Below are 19,228 nucleotides of genomic sequence, written 5' to 3' on the forward strand. Positions count from 1 at the left end.
ATAAACTAACCACTTCAACCTACAAGTATCATACATTTTTGAAATCAGCTCAAAGAGGAGTATCCAAATTTTACATAAAAAATATGAGAAGTGATTTAAAAAAAAAGGGATGATGCTAGGGGTGAGGGGGTGGCTTTTCCAGTAAGTTTAAATAAGCCATAATGCTTGCCCCGTCCAACATAAATTGACGTGTTTTTGGATTTTTCCTAAATACCAGTATTACAAAAGTTATTAAAGGTGGATACTTTTATCTAAAAAGCACTGTATATAACTGCACTCTGTTTTTATGCACTGTCGTAATTGTATTGTCTTTGAGGTTTTTAAGATCACAATTGATATTGTCACAACTAACGATTGAGTATGGGCCTTTATACCAATGATCAAACTTTGATCTATTTTCGTTTGTTATCGTAACCAAGTCTCCAGGGTTTAAATTGAGGGATTTTGAAGTTTGATCATATTCAATTTTACGTTTCTCCTCTTTCTTGATTAAAAAATCTCTAGCCCTTTGGTGAGAAATTTGCAACCGGTATTTGAGCTCTAAATAATAGGCGACAGGGTTATATACTGGGTCTACTTTGTCAGTCAGTGCGTTTGTCAGTTCGCGTCTTTTTCCAAAAACTAGTTCGAAGGGTATATAGTTATGATATATACTGGGGGTCGTATTCTAACAAAAACTATAAAATTTTATCCATTTGTCTCAGTCTGTGTGTGTATCGTTAAGGTATATTCTAACATACTCGTTAAGTACCCGATGATTTCTCTCACAGCCACCTATACTCTGATGATGGTAGGCAGTGGAGAATTTTTGTTGGATATTTAGTAGTTTACACACTTGTTCTAATACTTCGTTTTTATATTCAGTTCCCATATCAGTTGGTATTTCGCGCATAGGACCATAAACCAAAATGAAGTTATCAACTATGGCCCTTGCGATAGTTAAGGCGTCTTTATCAGTTACAGGCGCTATAACAACGTATTTTGTTAATTCGTACTGAGCTGTAACCGCATAACAATTACCGTCTGATGTTTTTGGAAATGGTCCTATGGTGTCTATACACGTAATATCAAATGGTCGTTGAGGCATTGGTGTAATCAACAATGGTTCCCTATGACCAATTTTACCTTTATTTATTTGGCATTTTTGACAAGATCTTACATAGTTGGTTACATCCTTAGACATATTTTTCCAACGAAACTTGGTCCTGATTTTCTTCAACAGCCGCTTCTGTCCACAGTGACCACCAAAAAGTGGATGATCGTGGTACTCTGTTATAAGTCTTTCTTTTTCGCTTCTATTTGTAATGATTGTGGGTTCATCATATAGTATTATATTCAAATTTTTCAATGTGTTTATACCCTTTTCTTTGAACTCATTTATTGTACATATTGTGAATATAGGATCCCTAGTTTTGAATTTCGATTTATCAATATTATTTTTGCTAGCTGAAGTTTCAAGCTGAAACAACACTTTCTCTAAAGAAAAGTTGTCATAAGCAAAATGTATTGTTTCCATATCGCTGATCTTGTTATTTTTACCCAGGATTATCCGAAGATAATCTGGCTTATTCGCAAATTTTAAGTAAGGGATATTTATAGTTGTAATGTCGTCAGTGGTTTGAAAAACTTTTGGTTTTTTATTTTTTGGGCTAGTATTTGTCGTACTGGTCGTATTTGTATTTTGAAATTGTTTTGTCATTGAACGTGTTATAGCGAAAATTTGTGTAGATGTGGTGGGGATGTTTTTAAGGTCTTTTATGTGAATACGAGATAAAGCATCTGCGCCAACATTATATTTGCCCTTAATGTATTCTACCTCAAAGTCATATTCCTCTAGATCTAAACGCATACGCGTTAATTTGGAGGAAGGATCTTTCATAGCAAATAAATAGACAAGCGGTTTGTGGTCAGATTTTACTAAAAATGTATGTATGGCAGCTAACTCTTTCTCAATTGTGGCCTTGTTTATTTCGCCTTTTGTAAAGGCCCTCGAAGCATAAGCAATTGGTTATTCGATTCCATTAAAATTCTCTGAAAGAATTGCTCCGCAAGCTTGCTTAGAGGCATCGGGAGTCACTATGAATTGTTTTTTAAAATCGGGGTATTGTAATATTTATTTGGAGTTTCAAAAGGCATTGTTTTAACTTTAAAAAGGAGTTTTGGCACTCTTCGGTCCAAATAAATTTTGATTTGTTTTTTGTTAATTTGTTGAGTGGGACTGTCAGTTCCGCGTAATTTTTAATGAAGCGACTATAGTAATTTAAAAAAGCAACAAACCTTTTCACCTCATCAGCGTTTGTAGGCACCGGGTATTTGTTTATAGTTTCAGACTTTGACTTGTCAGGTAAAATTCTATCGCTTGTAATAGTATGACCTAGATACGAAACGTTATTTTGAAAAAAAATGCATTTATTAGGGTTAAGTTTGAGACAAAATTTTCTGCATAAGTCAAAAACATTTTTTAAATCATAAAGGTGGTGACTTTTATTAGAACAGCCTATAACGATGAAATCGTCCATGTATAGGAAGGCTTTTTCTGGGGTTATTCCCGAAAATGCTATGCTCATCATACGAGCGAATGAGTTGGGAGAAACCTTTAGACCAAAAGGTAATCTAGTAAATCTAAATGATCCTGAGTTTGTACTGAATGAAGTGATATCGCGAGAAGTTTCTTGTATCGGTATTTAATGGAAGCCTGACTTCAAGTCGAGAGAACTGAAAAAATTGGCTCTTCCTAATTGGTCTAATATATCATCTATCCTTGGTGAAGGAAACTTATCTGCAATTAGTTTTTCATTAAGCAACCTGTAATCTACAACTAGTCTCCATTTTTTATCTCCGTTATCAGACTTTTTAGAAACTAGTAAGATGAGACTATTATAACTAGAAATGGAATTTGATCTGTTAGTTTAAATTGCTGATTATAGAAATTATTAATTGTTAGACTAACGTTTTCCAAACAAAAAATATCATTATATTCTTGACATAGGTTCAATGTATCCGATTTTGCGAACTCAGGGATTTCGCAATGTAATTCTTTAAGTGATAATGTTTTACGCTGGTCATCGGCACGCTTTTCTGATATATGCAATACATTGAAATTTTGTAGGTTTTCGGTTTTTATTTTAAAATATTTAATTGTCACACTTTCCGTTGTCGTATTCAAGACTTTAGCAAATGGGCTATTCGGAGACTCAATACTGCTGGCTATAAAAACTCCTGGAGCCAATTCTTGGTTTAAGATAACTACGTCAGATTTTATATTACATAATTGCTCTGCTTTTCTTATAACTTCGCAACGAGGTGGAATAATAAATGTATTATTGTATGGGCTATTGAAAATTGGCAAAATTACTTCGTTATTACAAATCTGCATAGAAATAGTCCAGTCATCGTAATCTAATTCACACTTATGTTTAATAATGAAGTCCCTTCCTAATATACCATCTACTGGGATCGGAAAATTAGTATCCAATGAATTTGACGGAAGTGCAAATAAGTTACAGACGTTTTCAGACGCACTCTCACTTCTCAATGTAAATTCTGAGGGCCATGAGGCAGATGCCGTGGCTTACGTAAAAACTAAACTAAGAGGTAGAGCTAGAGACTTGATTACCGACAATGATACGACTTTGCTTCAGATCATACACAAACTTAAAAACGGTATAAAAACAGAAAGCTTAAAATCAGTTACCTCTAAACTTCTTAATTTAAAACAAACAAACACAAATAATTTCGAATATGCCAATGAAATTGAAATTTCGATAGGAAATCTTAAAAGGGCCTATATAAGTGAGGGAGTACTCGCGGATACAGCAGAAACCTATTGCACCGATACAGTTGTCACAACCATTAAATCTAACACTAATTCTAAAAAAGTTAGGCTAATAATGGAAGCAGGCACTTTCTCTAATACTCGAGAAGCACTAACTAAATTTGTTGGAATAGATGTTCCAAATAACGCCAATGTTCTATACACCGAAGGGCAAAATTTCAGGAGTAATTTTTCAGGATACTATAACAATAACCGACGGGCTTATAGGGCTTCGCATAACAATCGTTTTCGTGGCAATCAAAATAGACAACCTCACGCTCAATCGCACAATCAATACCGGTACCAATACAATAAAAATTTTGGGGGAATTAGATTTAACTATGGTTACCCTAGAGCCAGGGGAGCAGGCGGTAGATATGTTAGAGCATATGTAGGAGAACCCAACGACTTTGGGCATCAGCCGGAAAACATAGAGTTTCCCCAACAGGGTCCCTTGGGGAATCAATGAATATTTTCAACGTGGACCTTTCACTTTTTAATTTCGTAATTATTAAAACCCAAATGACAGGCAATCAAGATGTTACTTTGCTTATTGACACAGGGGCGGACATATCTCTCTTCAAAAGAGACAAAATTAAACCTGAACAAATAGTCAACAGGGCAAATAACGTCCAAATGAAAGGGGTCACAAAAGAATAAGTACAATTATCTGAAGGGCACTACAACATTCTGAATGATACCTGAAAGTGTGTAACAATTTGAAACTTCAAATAAAAAAACTTATGCAGCATTCATAACATTATACATATATTGAGATGAGTTGTGCATTTCTGTTTCCTGTCAAGTTTTTAGCATAACAAACATCCTCAATTATGTGTTTCGAATATAATTCATCAGGAACATTATAATTGTCTTTGCATAATTCCTAAGCTTCGGATTCCACTATACATTTCATTCATAAACATTGTTGAAGGTTAGATGCATTTATTTACCTTTCGATGTCAAATGAATCGAAGTTAGATTCCGTCCAACAGAATGTTACCATTATACACAGGTACGCTTTGTTGTTACTAACATCTAACCTCATGACGCTTTGTTATGATGAACAATTAAAGGATAATATATTTCCTAAGAAGTTCATTATTGAGATATTTTCCTTATATAAATTCTTCATTGCATGTCACAATTAGTCATTTCAAACGTAATTACCATCAGTTGGTTAGGATAGATACAATTCAACATGTGGCTGCCCTGACTGTCTTATGACAGGCCATGACCTTCATTCGATTTTCGACATGCGCTAAAAGCAAATTTCGATTTCAATCGTTTTTTTTAATAGTAAATTAATAAGTCCGGTCAGATTTGAAAAAGGCGTTTTTTTACGAGGTGAGATTTTACGAGGAAGGCTGTGTGGCAATTCCTGATTTGATTTCTAATTAATATCTACATAAAAGGCCTTTTTTTGGAAGGTAAGTTTTGGAGATTTATATTTCACTTTTCTAACAGTGCAGATCGGTTGGCCTTTTTAGAGATGATTTAAGGTTTAAGATACCTAAATTTCTTTCCTGATTTGTGAGGAGGGTACGCCATTTGCCATTTTGTTAGGCCGATGAGGTGTAGATGGGATTTTGGTTCACTGTCAATGTAGATGGTTACATTTAGAGACCAGTTACTCAGTATTCCTGCTGGTTCATTGTCAGCTCAGTCAAAAGGATTCAAGGATTCCCAACAAAGCAACGAACTTTAACATCAGGACTTATAATTCTGGACGTTAGCCCTGGAGAAAAGGTTAGATCTATCCATTAATTATAACTCCAGGATCCAAAGAATTATTTATTTCAAGAGAAGATAATACTTACCACTCAAATTATAAATTGTAAAATATATAATCATCAGCAATATGATATTGAAAGAAATTAACATGTGAACTCATGTATTGGCCAGAATAAGGGGGACGTGAAATAACTTAGGAAGATTTCAAATGAAAAGTACAAATCAATAGAAAGTAAATCATTGAAATATCCCTTAAAGGAAGTAGTGGTATAGTACATACATTTTTATTGTTGGTACCCCATTATATAACCGTTCAGTTCAACAGGTCGTTCAATTATTCTTGTTATTTCTCTGTTTTTGTCTGTATATAGAGTGGCGCCCTTTCGAAGAGCACCCACATTATAATGAACATATGCCTCGCTTCCTAACACCAGAGCTGCCGTGCCTATAACACTAACATTCAAAACGTATAACAACAAGTTTAAATTAAAATGGAGTTATACTAGCTTGAGTGGATTCAGAGGTACATAATGTTTTTACACACCGCCGTGTTCTACGCCTTTCAAGTACTTTATTAGCTGAATAGGTGGCATGCCGCCTCTTCGTTTTGAAAACTTGTACGACAAATACATAAGATGAAAACAAAACGCATCACGTATACATAGCTGCCAATAGGCCTTTCAGGCCAACCGTGAGGAAAAAAGTCACTGAACTGAGACGTGAGCCATTGCACTTTGAGTCATGAAGCGTTGCCCACAATACAAATGGTAGCAACTGCTAGTGCGAACGAAAAATATCACGGAAGACGTCTTTCAGATTCACTGTAGTTCCGTGATTAGTATAGAGGACCAGCATACCGCTTGCATATGCTGTCATCTTGTATAGCATATGCGGTCTCAGTTTATATCCGCCGACGTAACGAGACATCAATGTTGGCTTATGATCCGAGGGATTTTCAATCCGTGGTGGAAAATGTGAGGTGCTCACTTTATTGAAAATAGAATGAAGTATCGTTAATTCCTTTATGAACGCCTCAGGCTCTACCCAGATAACTGGGTTGGAATAGTTATTTTGATTATGAATGTCAAAGGTAAATTATTGCCTTGAATACATTAATCTCAAGATTTTGTCTGTCATTATTTGAATGTGTGAATTCAGATACGGGGCCTGACTGAAAACCACTTTGTGAGTGAGAATAATGATCAAATGATAAATATCGACAAAAGTTTGTACAGTTTGTACAGTTAGCAATCTGTTTAACAAAACATTGAAGGTGAAAATTAATGTAAATAACAATACAGAATAAACAAGATAAAAATGGTATACAAAAACCACGGGCAATCTTGGTCCGTTTTTCGAACATGAGGGACAAACAAAAAGTTATTGAAAATAGGAAGTTGTTGAAATCCAGCGGCGTAGTCATCAGGGATGATTTGAGTAAATGGAAACTAAATATTCTGAAGGCTGCTACCACAAAATATTCATTCAAGAATGTTTGGACGTCAAATGGAGAAATATTTGTGAAGATTGACGGAGTTGAAAAATTGATCAGAAGTGTAAGTGATATATTATGATGTAATCGACAACTTAGGAACACATGCACCTATACTGTAGCATTGTTTAATAGATACTTTTTTTATTTTCCTATTATTCTTGGCTAATCTAAATTGTTACTGAATTTATTATATCTTTTGTTACTTTGATATTTTTGTTAGAAAATTCAATTAATTCAAAACTCTCACCTTTATAATGAATAATATTGAATGTTACTACCAAAACTTTAGGGGTTTGAGAACAAAGTTGAGAGACTTGAAAATAAGTATTGAAGGGGAAATGTATGACATAATCATTGGTACAGAAACTTGGCTGAATGATACATTTTTTGATTCGGAATTAATAAATTTGGAAAGGTATACAATTTTTCGATGTGACAGAAACTCGCAATTATCAGGAAAAGAAAGGGGAGGTGGAGTAATGATCGGGGTAAATAGAGACTTCAAGGTTTTGAATTGGGGAATGAAAGATGGTGCATATGAGACGCTCTGGGTTAAAATTAAATTGAAAAAATATCATACAATCACTTTATTTGCTGTTTACCTACCACCTAAATTGAGTATTGAATATTACAAGAATTACTTGGAATATTTCGAATACACAATATGTGACGAGAGAAACGTATATGTCTTTGGCGACTTTAACTTACCAAATCTAGAACATGATAATAAGGATGAGAAACATCAATTTTTTCTTGATTTCCTGGAAATTAATGGGTTTTGAGAACTGTAATGAAATTAATAATATCAATAACCGTAAATTAGACCTTGTATTAGTCACACAGGAGAACGCATCTTGTATTCATGTGTCGAAGTCAGACTTTTCGCTTTTAGAGGAGGATATTAACCATCCCGCCTTGTATATTGAAATATTCGCTACAGATGAGATCATTAGAAAAACTCGTGATATCGAATCAGTAAAATATTATAATTTTCAATTATGTGATTTTCTCAGATTGACTCAATCTATTCGAAATATCGATTGGACACCATTATTTCAATTGAATGAGGTTGATATTGCTGTTGATTTTTTCTATTCAGAATTATATAAGGTTTTAGACACAGTCGTTCCAAAAACTTCCAAAAAAAGAAATAAATACCCTATATGGTTCACTGAAGACATGAAAGAATGTTTATGGAATAAAAATAAATATAGAAAACCCAAACATTTATCAAACAATTATATGACCTTATATAACACAGAAAGAAAACATCTTAAACGCTTGATAAAACAAGGTTTTGATAACTACATCAATGATATTGAAAATGCTATTAAAACTGACACCAGCACATTTTGGACGAATACAAAAAGTAACAAAAAAAAATCTTCTTCGTCTTCGGTCTTTGAGTACAATAATATGAAACTCAGCGACGCTGAGGTTCCAAATAGCTTTGGTGAGTATTTTGAATCTGAAAGTTTAATATCGTTGCTGAAGAAAACTCCGATTCTTCATTAGACGAAGTAACAGTAACTGATTATTTCCTAGCATTAAAAAAACTTAAGCCAAAAAAATGTGCTGGTGTAGATAATATCCCACCTTATATTATAAAAGGTTGTTCGGAGTTTTTCCAAGAACTGTTGATTTATATATATATATAATCTTTCATTGAGACAAAGACGATGGAAACGTGCTATTGTAACTCCTATACACAAATCTGGTAAAATATCACTTATAGAAAATTATCGGCCAATTGCTGTGTTACCTGCTCCTGGTAAATTGTTCGAACAGATAATATATGCTAAAGTGTGGCACAAAGTAAAGAATTTAATAAATGAAGAACAGCACGGCTTTGTGCCAAAAAAGTCAACTTCCACAAATCTGTTATATTTTAGTCATGACGTACTTAGAAGTCTGGAAAATTCTACTCAGGTCGACGTGATATACACAGATTTCCAAAAAGCGTTCGACAAAGTAAATCATGATGTATTGTTGAATAAACTTTCTCTATGTGGAGCTACTAAAGGAACTAGGAAATTTTTAGCAACATATTTAAATGAGAAAACGTTCAGAGTAAAATTCGGTACCAACTATTCAGATGAGTACCAATCAAAATCAGGAGTGCCCCAAGGATCAAATCTGGGGCCTCTATTGTTTCTCATTTTTATCAATGATCTATTAGCGGAAATTAAATATTCAAATTATTTACTCTTTGCCGATGACCTTAAATTTTATAGAAAGATAGATTGTGTTCAAGATTGTAGTAAGCTGCAAAAGGATATTGAAAATGTTTACCAATGGAGTGTGAAAAATAAGTTACCATTTAATACGTCAAAATGTATTGTAATGACTTGCACAAGAAAGAAAGATAAAATAGAGTATGCATATGAAATGGAAAATATCACGTTGGCACGAGAAAGTAATGTTAAAGATTTGGAGGCACGATATGACTCAACCCTGTCATTTGAAAAACACATTGAAACAGTAGTCTCTCAGGGTTTACGGAGTTTGGGATTTGTTTTGAGACAAAGTAAACATTTTAGAAATTACCAAACAGTCATTAGGATATATAACGCTCTGGTGAGACCCAAACTCGAATATTGTGCAGCCGTTTGGCACCCGTATTATTTTATATATAAAAATAATCTGGAGAAAATTCAAAATAGATTACTGCGGCATTTATATTCTAAGAAATATGGAGTCAACCCAGATTATAATACTGTGAGAACTGATGATCTCAGGAAAGAATTTGAAATCTCGAGTTTAGAGAATAGAAGATTATACATAATAATCGCAATATGTTACAAAATTTATACTAATTATCTCAACTGTCCCAAGAGTTACGTACCGAATAAGTACGTTCAACCAGCCGGGTCTACGACCCGGCCAAGGAGCGCCGACGCTGCAGTATCAAATAGCCGGCATTCCAGGAAAAGCCAACATTATAATTTCTCACCATTTATATTGCATTATTAAAAAATTCAGTCTCGATGTAACTTTTGTACGAACAACTTGTCCAAATAAAAATATTTCGTCTTTTTAAAAACGGTCTTCGTTCTTTAAAGTATACGTAATTGGCGCAGTCGTGGTAGGATTCTCGAAAGCATCTATCGATTTAGATATCCTTGAGTTCCAACTCTTCATCGAGAAGAACCGGATAAGTCGTTTCGGCAACGAAAAAACTCTGAAGCTGAAAGTACCATCATCGGATCAACTACGGTTCCAGAGGCGGATCCCAGTACCCGAAATCTCCAACACCAGACGATGGAAAGGAATTTTTCGTGAGTTACTCATTGTTCCCTTTTGTGATCCTATATGTCAAGCTCCTCAACTTTTCCTGAATCATTAGGTGATATCAGTGCAGAAATTGAGTTAGATTTAAGTCAATCACTAGAAGCTCTTAGTATAAATAATAATCAAACTAGACAATTAGAAAATATAGTCGATTCTATCATGGCAGTAACACCAGTTTTTGATTTGAAACTTTTGCAAATCATACCAGAGTTTGATGGTAACCCTTGCAGACTTTATCGATTTATTTCAACATGTACCGATATATTGAACACCTATTGGGACGCCACTCCCGCAAATAATAATTGTGCACAAAATAAACTTTTACTCAACAGTATTTTTTCCAAATTGACTGGACCGGCAGAAGAAATTTTTTCTATTAGCGGTAGTAACGATTGGAACACCATTAAACATTTATTGATCACTCACTTTGGCGATCAGAGAAATGAAAGTAGTTTTTTTGGTAGAAAATTTTTTATTTATACTGACCACAAACCATTTCAATGGCTGATGTCTTTAAAAGAACCAAATTCAAGACTCGTCCGTTGGAAATTAGAAGAGTTTGACTATCAAATTATGTACAAAAAAGGAAAAAAAAACACCAATGCAGACGCCCTCTCAAGAATTGAAATCCACGCCAATAAAGTAGAACCACAGCCATGCAGTGCGAGGACAAATCTAGAAGATATTGAAGAAACCTCCCCGTTTTTACAATATATGAAAAAATTCAACATTACACAGAAACACCCAGAACAAGACAACATCTCATTATCTAACAACCTTGACGAAACCCCGAACGAAGCCGAAATCGGAGTAGAAACCGACACATCGAGCTCAGTACAGGAAAATATGATTCAAGAATTGATTTCAAACCCCGAGGAACCTGATGAACCCGAAGAAAATAATGTAACTGTACATATCAATGTCTTTCAAAATCAAATTCACATATCAAAATCAACCTTGCCAAGAAAAACAACCAGAAAAACGCTATGGGAACCAAACATTAAAAAAAATGGAACATATACATAGTAATCAATGACCTTTCTCCAATCATAAAATTTTTCAGTGATTTTGGTCAGCCTAGAAAAACTTATGCATTTTATTTCAATGATGACGAATCGAACAAAATGTACGAAAACCTTTGCACCCTAATGACGCAAACTTTCAAAAACCACACATTCAAATTAATTAAATGCAATTTGAAACTTTAAAATATAACAAACGATGACAGACAGAAAGAACTATTAGTCTATAATCATGAAATAAAAACAAACCATCGCGGAATTCAAGAAACCATACAACAAATTAGGAAAAAGTACTATTGGCCCAACCTTGCTAATCATGTCAGGAATTATATCAACAAATGCGAAGTATGTCAAATATCTAAATATGATAGAAACCCACCAAAAATAAATTTTCAAATAATACCAACACCCAAAAAACCATTTGAAATCGTTCATATCGATGTTTTTCAAGCCAACGGTCAAAAATTCCTTACGATAATAGATACTTTTTCTAAATATGCACAGGCTTTTCCTCTTACATCCGCAAACGCTTCCTCTATTGTCGAAAGTCTCATCACCTTCATGTCGTTCCACGGACTACCACTAAAAATCATAGCCGATAGTGGAACAGAATTCAAAAACTCTACTTTGACTGACTTCACAAAACTTCACAAAATTGACATCCATTTCATCACCCCAAAAAACTCAACTAGTAACGCCCCCGTAGAGCGCCTTCATTCAACCTTGCTTGAGCATTTGAGGGTTTTGAAAATTGAAAATCACCGTTCTGAAGTAACGAGCCTAATGCCTTATGCTATTTTTGGATATAACCACTCTATACATTCCTTGACAAAACAAAACCCAATAGATATTGTGAGTGGACATATCGATACAAAAGATCCATTTGATATAGATATAAACCACGAAATTCTAAATAATTATATTCAGGAACACAAAGACAGAACTCAAATGATTTTCAATTACATTCACGAGACTTCCCAACAACAAAAAGAAAAGATAATAGAAAAACAAAATCTCACTCGCGAAAATCCGGTCAGCTATCCTGAAGATGGCGAAGTTTATCGACATAACGTAAAAACTCGTGGGAAAAAACTGAACGTTCCATTCATAAAAGAAACTGTTGTCACCGATCAAGGACTGAAACTAAAAACAAAACGTAATACCTACCAAAAAACCTCGAAAAATCGTAACAAAGTCGAATTTGTCACAGGACCCTCCTACTCTTGACGATAATCCACCTAACATCATCAAAGAACGTACAAATAACGAACCCGAAGGACAACCCAGGGATCCTGCCCTTTCTACTAGGGACAGCAAAAATTAGAGTAGCCACACACACCTTTCTTCATTATATTGATTTCAAGCCAATTTCAGAAGAAATCGGAGAACTGACTCATCATTATAATGCAATAAAATCATTAGTCATGAATCAGAAAGACCTCAGTTCAACCTACCTTACATCCTTACATCAATACACCGAACAACATATAGACTTCCAGTTGAAATCAGTTAAAGAAAAACTCCAATCAATCTACCCCTTAGCGATTCGAAAAAAACGAGGGTTGATCAATGGACTTGGAAATATTGTCAAATTTGTTTCCGGTAACTTTGATCAGGAAGTTGCTCAGCGTTACGACGCAGCTATTGAAAAATTACAAAATAACGAAAATCAAATTGTTCATTCTCTGAATCAACAAATATCATTGACCCACAAAATACTTGAAAATAACAATAAAACATTTTCACTCATGATTCATAATCAGAATGTGATCAAAGAAAGTATTGAAGAGCTTAACAATAATAGCACACATTTTTTGTCCTTATTAGATACATATACACAAATAAAATTCAACTTGGATACACTACTTTCAATTTTCACCAATATTGAAAACGCCATTTCTTTCGCTAAACTTGGCACCTTACATCATAGTATAATATCTATCGACGATATAAAATCAATACTCGATTCGCTTCTGAAGTATCATTCTAAAGATCAATTGGTATATTCAGAAATCGAGGACAGTTATAAACAATATGATATAACACCTGTTGACGCATATTTTTCGAATACAAAACTAATTTTTGCATTGCATATCCCCCTAGTGCATCCCGAAACCTTCTCACATTACCACCTTTATTCAATACCCACTCAGAATTTTACCACAATTATTCCAAAAAACTCCTTTTTCACAATGAGTAATGATATGTTCCAATACGACTCTGGACCATGTCGTTATCTGAACCCGAACTACCTGTGCCCGAACAACTACCTGATAGATGGAACCCAGGAAAGCGATTGTATTTTTTCAATTTTACAAGTAAAATATAACGAAGCCGTATGCCAAACAGCAACCATAGTGGTGAACAAGCCCTTAATCGAGGAAGTCAGCGAATCGAATTATATCGCCATATTCCCTCAACAAGAAAAAGTCCAAACCCGATGTGACGAAACCAACTTCGTGATGCTGAAAGGATCCTTCCTCATCGAAATTCCATACCAATGCAGCATCGAAACCTCCGGACATGGATACACCAACGAGAAGGGAGAAACCAAGGGAAAACCATTATTTCTTCCTGAAATTACAATACACGAACAGAAAATCGAAAAAACCAAACTCCAAGTCGACGATATTTCACTTGACGAACTACTTGAAGTGCAACTCCAAGGAAATAGACTTCAACCCCTAGACTTAACAGGTTCAACTTCTTCCAGCCACCACCCCTGGACGATTCCCTTATATATATATTCGCCATTATAGGGATCGTTTATATTTGTCTGAACAAGTTCAGAAGATGCAAGAAAAATACCAAGGATGCCGCACAACCCCAACAGTCTCCAGAAGTTTTGTTTGTCCCATCCAAAACTTCATCTTAGGAGGAAGGAGTTACGTACCGAATAAGTACGTTCAACCAGCCGACTAGGTCTACGACCCGGCCAAGGAGCGCCGACGCTGCAGTATCAAATAGCCGGCATTCCAGGAAAAGCCAACATTATAATTTCTCACCATTTATATTGCATTAATAAAAAATTCAGTCTTGATGTAACTTTTGTACGAACAACTTGTTCAAATAAAAATATTTCGTCTTTTTAAAAACGGTCTTCGTTCTTTAAAGTACGTAATTCAAGTTACGTAGTTTGATGAACCGAAGAAACCCTATTGAAATTACATGATCAACCCCTTTTTTTGAAATACCATTAGTCACCACGACTCAAGGTACCCCAATCGTAACGATGCTGAAAGTCACAAATGATACACTATTAATGTCCGAACTCAGCTTTGTCCAACCCCCTAGAGAATTTTTTACTGGGTTGAAAAATTATATATTAAGTGTCAACCAATAGCTTCTTTGTCATATTTTTGGATTAGTTACTTTTTTAATTTTTTCTTATTACATATGTATAGCTTTTGTTTCTTCTATTGTATACTGGCTATGAATGTACGATACATATATAACGATCTTCTCATGTAATTAGGTTACACCTGTATGAGAATAAATAAATAAATAAATAAATAAATAAATAAATAAATAAATAAATAAATGAACAAATAAATAAATGAATAAACAAATAAATAAATAAATCTGAATGGAGTCTGTGAAGTCATCAAGTGTTCGGATATCTGATCCCCTTCTTTGTATGGTTCTCTCAAATCCAACTGCCTGAACAACTGATGAATTCGATTCAATTTAGAGGGGAATTTTTTTTCGGTTCGTGTCTGGGAAATACTTATTTGCATGATCTATATATCTTTGTATGGAATAATTTCTTATTGAATGCTAGCTTCGCTCCTTTCTATGAAATATACCCACATTTTTTTCCTGAAAAATATACCCCTCTCAATTCAAAAAGTATTCAAAGTATTGTGAGGAGTCGAATCGAATATATAATTGGATAATTCTGAATTATTGAAACATAATATGAAATTTATAGCACTTATTGTCTCTACAGTATAAAACCAAACCATACTGAAATGAAAGCAGTTGAAAACTTTCCAGTTTCAACTAATGCAATAGATATTGAATCATTTCCCCGTTTATAAGGATATAATAGATAATTCATCAAATATTATGCTCATTCTATAACACTACACACTCATTATTTGTAGAGAGGTTGAAAAATGCTGAATATTTTTGGAAAATCCGGAAAAAAATATCAACTGAGTCCCAGCTTCGAGATCCAGATTTCAGTAAACCTTCAATTTCAATAACTGATTAAATCAGAGCAGTAGGACTATATGTGTATATATGTCTATCTATTGCATCAACATCAAGAGAGACGTTACTTATCAAAAAAAAAACTAGTGATACTGACCGTGAACCACTTCAATAGTCATTCAGCACTGAAGATCCCTTCTCAAAACCATTTACATGGTGGTTGGGATTGAAAAAATATAAATACAATTGACCGCGGTGGTAGTGCGCCCGACTCATGGTCGGAAGGCCGTGGGTTCGATTCCCGCCTCGACCAGATAAATTTCTCGGGAGAATTTATCTGGTTGAAGCTGAAATGATTCTGCAACCGTGTTAGGGATCACACGTTAAAAGGTAAGACCTCATTAGTCCTCAGCTCGCATGAGTTTATCAACTCTTAAGAGTTGTAGTTCGTATGGGGCGACAGCTGATTACCGGAAAAACAGATTTTGAATAGATTTTTTTTAAACAACATCAAACACAAAAAAGAAAAGAGAAACTGTGTTGCCGATGCTTTGTCAAGAAAAGACTCACACCATGTACAAAACGAGACCAATAAAAAAAACAAATCCCTCATACACCCCACGAAAACAACTTATTTAGATGAAATCACAAAGATTGTTCAACCGTTAGACAACTTCTCAAACGATGAAGTGAAAAACATCAATTTGAGAAATCTCAATCAGAAGAACTTGAACCAGAAACACAAAAGAAAATAATTCATGAAGGAAAATGAATTCAGATACCGTACTCGTTCCATCTTGTTGAAAAAACAAAAACGATAGTTTACACCAAACACAATACTTTACTCAAGAGAACCCCATTTTAGAATATGTAATGTCACAACAGTCTTTAAATAAATATAAAAATCGAATACTTCTTACTCAAAGTATTGTCACTATTTTACCTTGTTTGAGTGTAACTCCATAGATGAAAACAGTTTGAAAATTGTAGTTTCACTCAGAAACCTAGAAAATGATGTGATTGCAGTATTCCTAGAACATTTGGAACCTAACATCGTTGATGGAATAACATTTCAAAAAGAGTTAATGAAAATAGTAATTTCGGTACCACAAAAAACTTCAGAAAAGCAAACTTTTGAATTGATATAAAATGACTTTTCCGTAGAAGATATTTTGAAGGAAGAAGAATATCTTGAGAGAATAAAATACCATCACGAAACCAAATCCGCACATAGGTGTTTAAATGAAGTCATGAAAAATGTACTTATGATGCACTGTTTGGAACCTTTGGTATATTAATGAATATTACTGGAGTTTTTTCCCCAACACCAAATCGTTATTTTCAACACCTCGACACGTGTTTCGATCACCAAGTGAGCATCTTCAAAGAGGAAGATTTAAACTCATTACAATCTTCCTCTTTGAAGATGATCACTTGGTGATCGAAACACGTGTCGAGGTGTTAAAAATAACGATTTGGTGTTGGGAAAAAACTCCAGTGATATTCATGAAAAATGGGAAACAAAACTTCCTTTGTTTTTATAATACTTGTATTCGTAACTAATATTACTGCAGTTCCGTCTTCAAAGGACTTTTCAAACGAATACTATATACTGCAGTAACGTTGGGTACAAATATAAGTGGTATAAGAATAAAGGAACTTTTGTTCCTCATTTTTCATGATCATCTCTCCCCACCTAATAACGACTGCATCCATCAATTATAAATGGAACAAAATGCCCATTACTCGACACATGATTAAGGACAGTATAACAAAATGCATAAATACGTATGTAACATGCCAAAAATCTAATTATAAATGCCATCCAAACATAAGGAAGTTCAAATCCACAACTTTTTGAGAATATCCATTCGAACAAATATACGGAACAGGAAACAGAAATCAACTGCTTTGTAAAACTCAACATAACTTCAAATATGTGACCATTTCCTATTAAGTTAGTAGTCGAAATGCTCCATAGCTCACACCTTTGAATCAATCATAGCTGATCAGATTCATAACTTGAGGCATATCATAGATGAGAAAATTCATAACTTTGTTCGAATGAATTATTTTCATTCGCATAGTGAGCCACTTCAAATTATTTCTCAAATGTCAAACCTGATCACTAAAGTAACAATTGTTATTTTAGAAAAATAAGTAGTATATGAATTTTCATAAAAGATTTTCGTTGATTGGCAAAAAAACAAGAATGTGAATTCGTTTTCAAAAAATTTATTTCTGGCGTATTATTCCCAATAAGCTGAAAACTATGAATCATGTTCCGTTTGGACAAATTTTTTAATGTTCTTCATTCAGACGAGTAATGGTTACATTTCTCATGGAAATGTTAATGTTTATGATTACCGATTCCAGTCGTTAACCATGATTCCTCTGAAATATTATATTATTCCTAACTTGACCCACCACCATAATAAAATGACCCGTTCATGAAAATTAAAAAAAAGTATCTATCATGAAGATATCCAAAACTCCAAAGAATAACATTTACCGAAATACCAACCAGTCAACAATGCTTACTTTATTGTTATTTCTGGTCGACACATTGCAATCTACTGAGTAGTTACGAATTTTGGATCAATAGTCTCATTAGTCATAAAATTATAATCAAAAATATTGATAGCATTCTCAATAATTGTTAAATATAAAAAAAAAGGAAAAAGAATGAGGTTGATTTCAGAGACGAATTGAAAAATGATCACGAGAATGAATTTATGAACATTTTACCATTCTAGCAAAATGAAATAAACACGTACCTACAGTTAGACCATATAAACTAGGGCATTGCAAGTCATATATCTGCACATTATGAATAAATGAACTTTCTGTAGTGGCTTCTGGCTCGTGCCCAAGTTTCAGCGAACTCCATATCAAATGTGATGATGGAAATGAAGTTCTTGTCTAGTTTTTTTATTCGGTTCATATTTCCACAGAAATTATACGGTGAGCATGAACAGTGTATCTTGGAACCATTTAACCAAGTTGAGGATTTTCAATATCAAAAAGTATGATGAATTGATCACAATATATTGCATTTTCCGTCCAGACAACTCTTTGTTATCGCCTAATGTTTTGTCAAACAAACAATGGACACATGGACTGCAAGAAGTCTATCAGAATTGCTCAGAGACAATTGTCACGATGTCATATATACTATTCACATATTGTCTTCAATCGAGGACCGCCTGCCCGGTACTGACGATGCCCAATAGTCTGAAACAGCTGTCCACCTGTGGATCTTAAATTGAGATCAATATGAGAATGAACAAAATAGTACTTATCTATTTATATTTTGATTTTCATGGAAATATATATATATATATATATATATATATATATATATATATATATATATATATATATATATATATATATATATATATATATATACAGAGTGTGTCCAAGATAAGGATTCAAGCATGGGAATCTCAGTACCTGTTGGAGATACAGCTTCGGTTAAATTAGGAAAAAGTTGTGATCTTTAAAGCTTATTCATATGCCGTTTAGAAACTTGAAGAATTTTCATGGCCTGCTGAGATATTTGGGAAAAACGAGAATTTGACAATATCAATTTTATTTTTTTCTGACTTTATTTGAAAAGATATCAAAAAACGAATAACACTTTTCCATTGGCACTTTCAAGGTACTACACGATGGCATTTTTAGATTTTATATCCGACGTTTCGTTTTCAAGAA

At 34.0% G+C, this 19,228-nt stretch overlaps 1 protein-coding gene across 1 annotated transcript in view; it reads right to left on the reverse strand.

The window, feature by feature from the left end:
* The window catches only part of LOC111512315 (alkaline phosphatase), a 952,023-nt gene that overhangs the window by 364,079 nt on the left and 568,716 nt on the right, over positions 1-19,228 (reverse strand). The window lies entirely within an intron of this gene.

Source organism: Leptinotarsa decemlineata, unplaced genomic scaffold (assembly GCF_025532065.1).
Source record: "Leptinotarsa decemlineata unplaced genomic scaffold, Ldec_3_MD MMD2_tig00003557_RagTag_RagTag, whole genome shotgun sequence".
In the NCBI taxonomy this organism is placed as follows: Eukaryota; Metazoa; Arthropoda; class Insecta; order Coleoptera; family Chrysomelidae; genus Leptinotarsa; species Leptinotarsa decemlineata.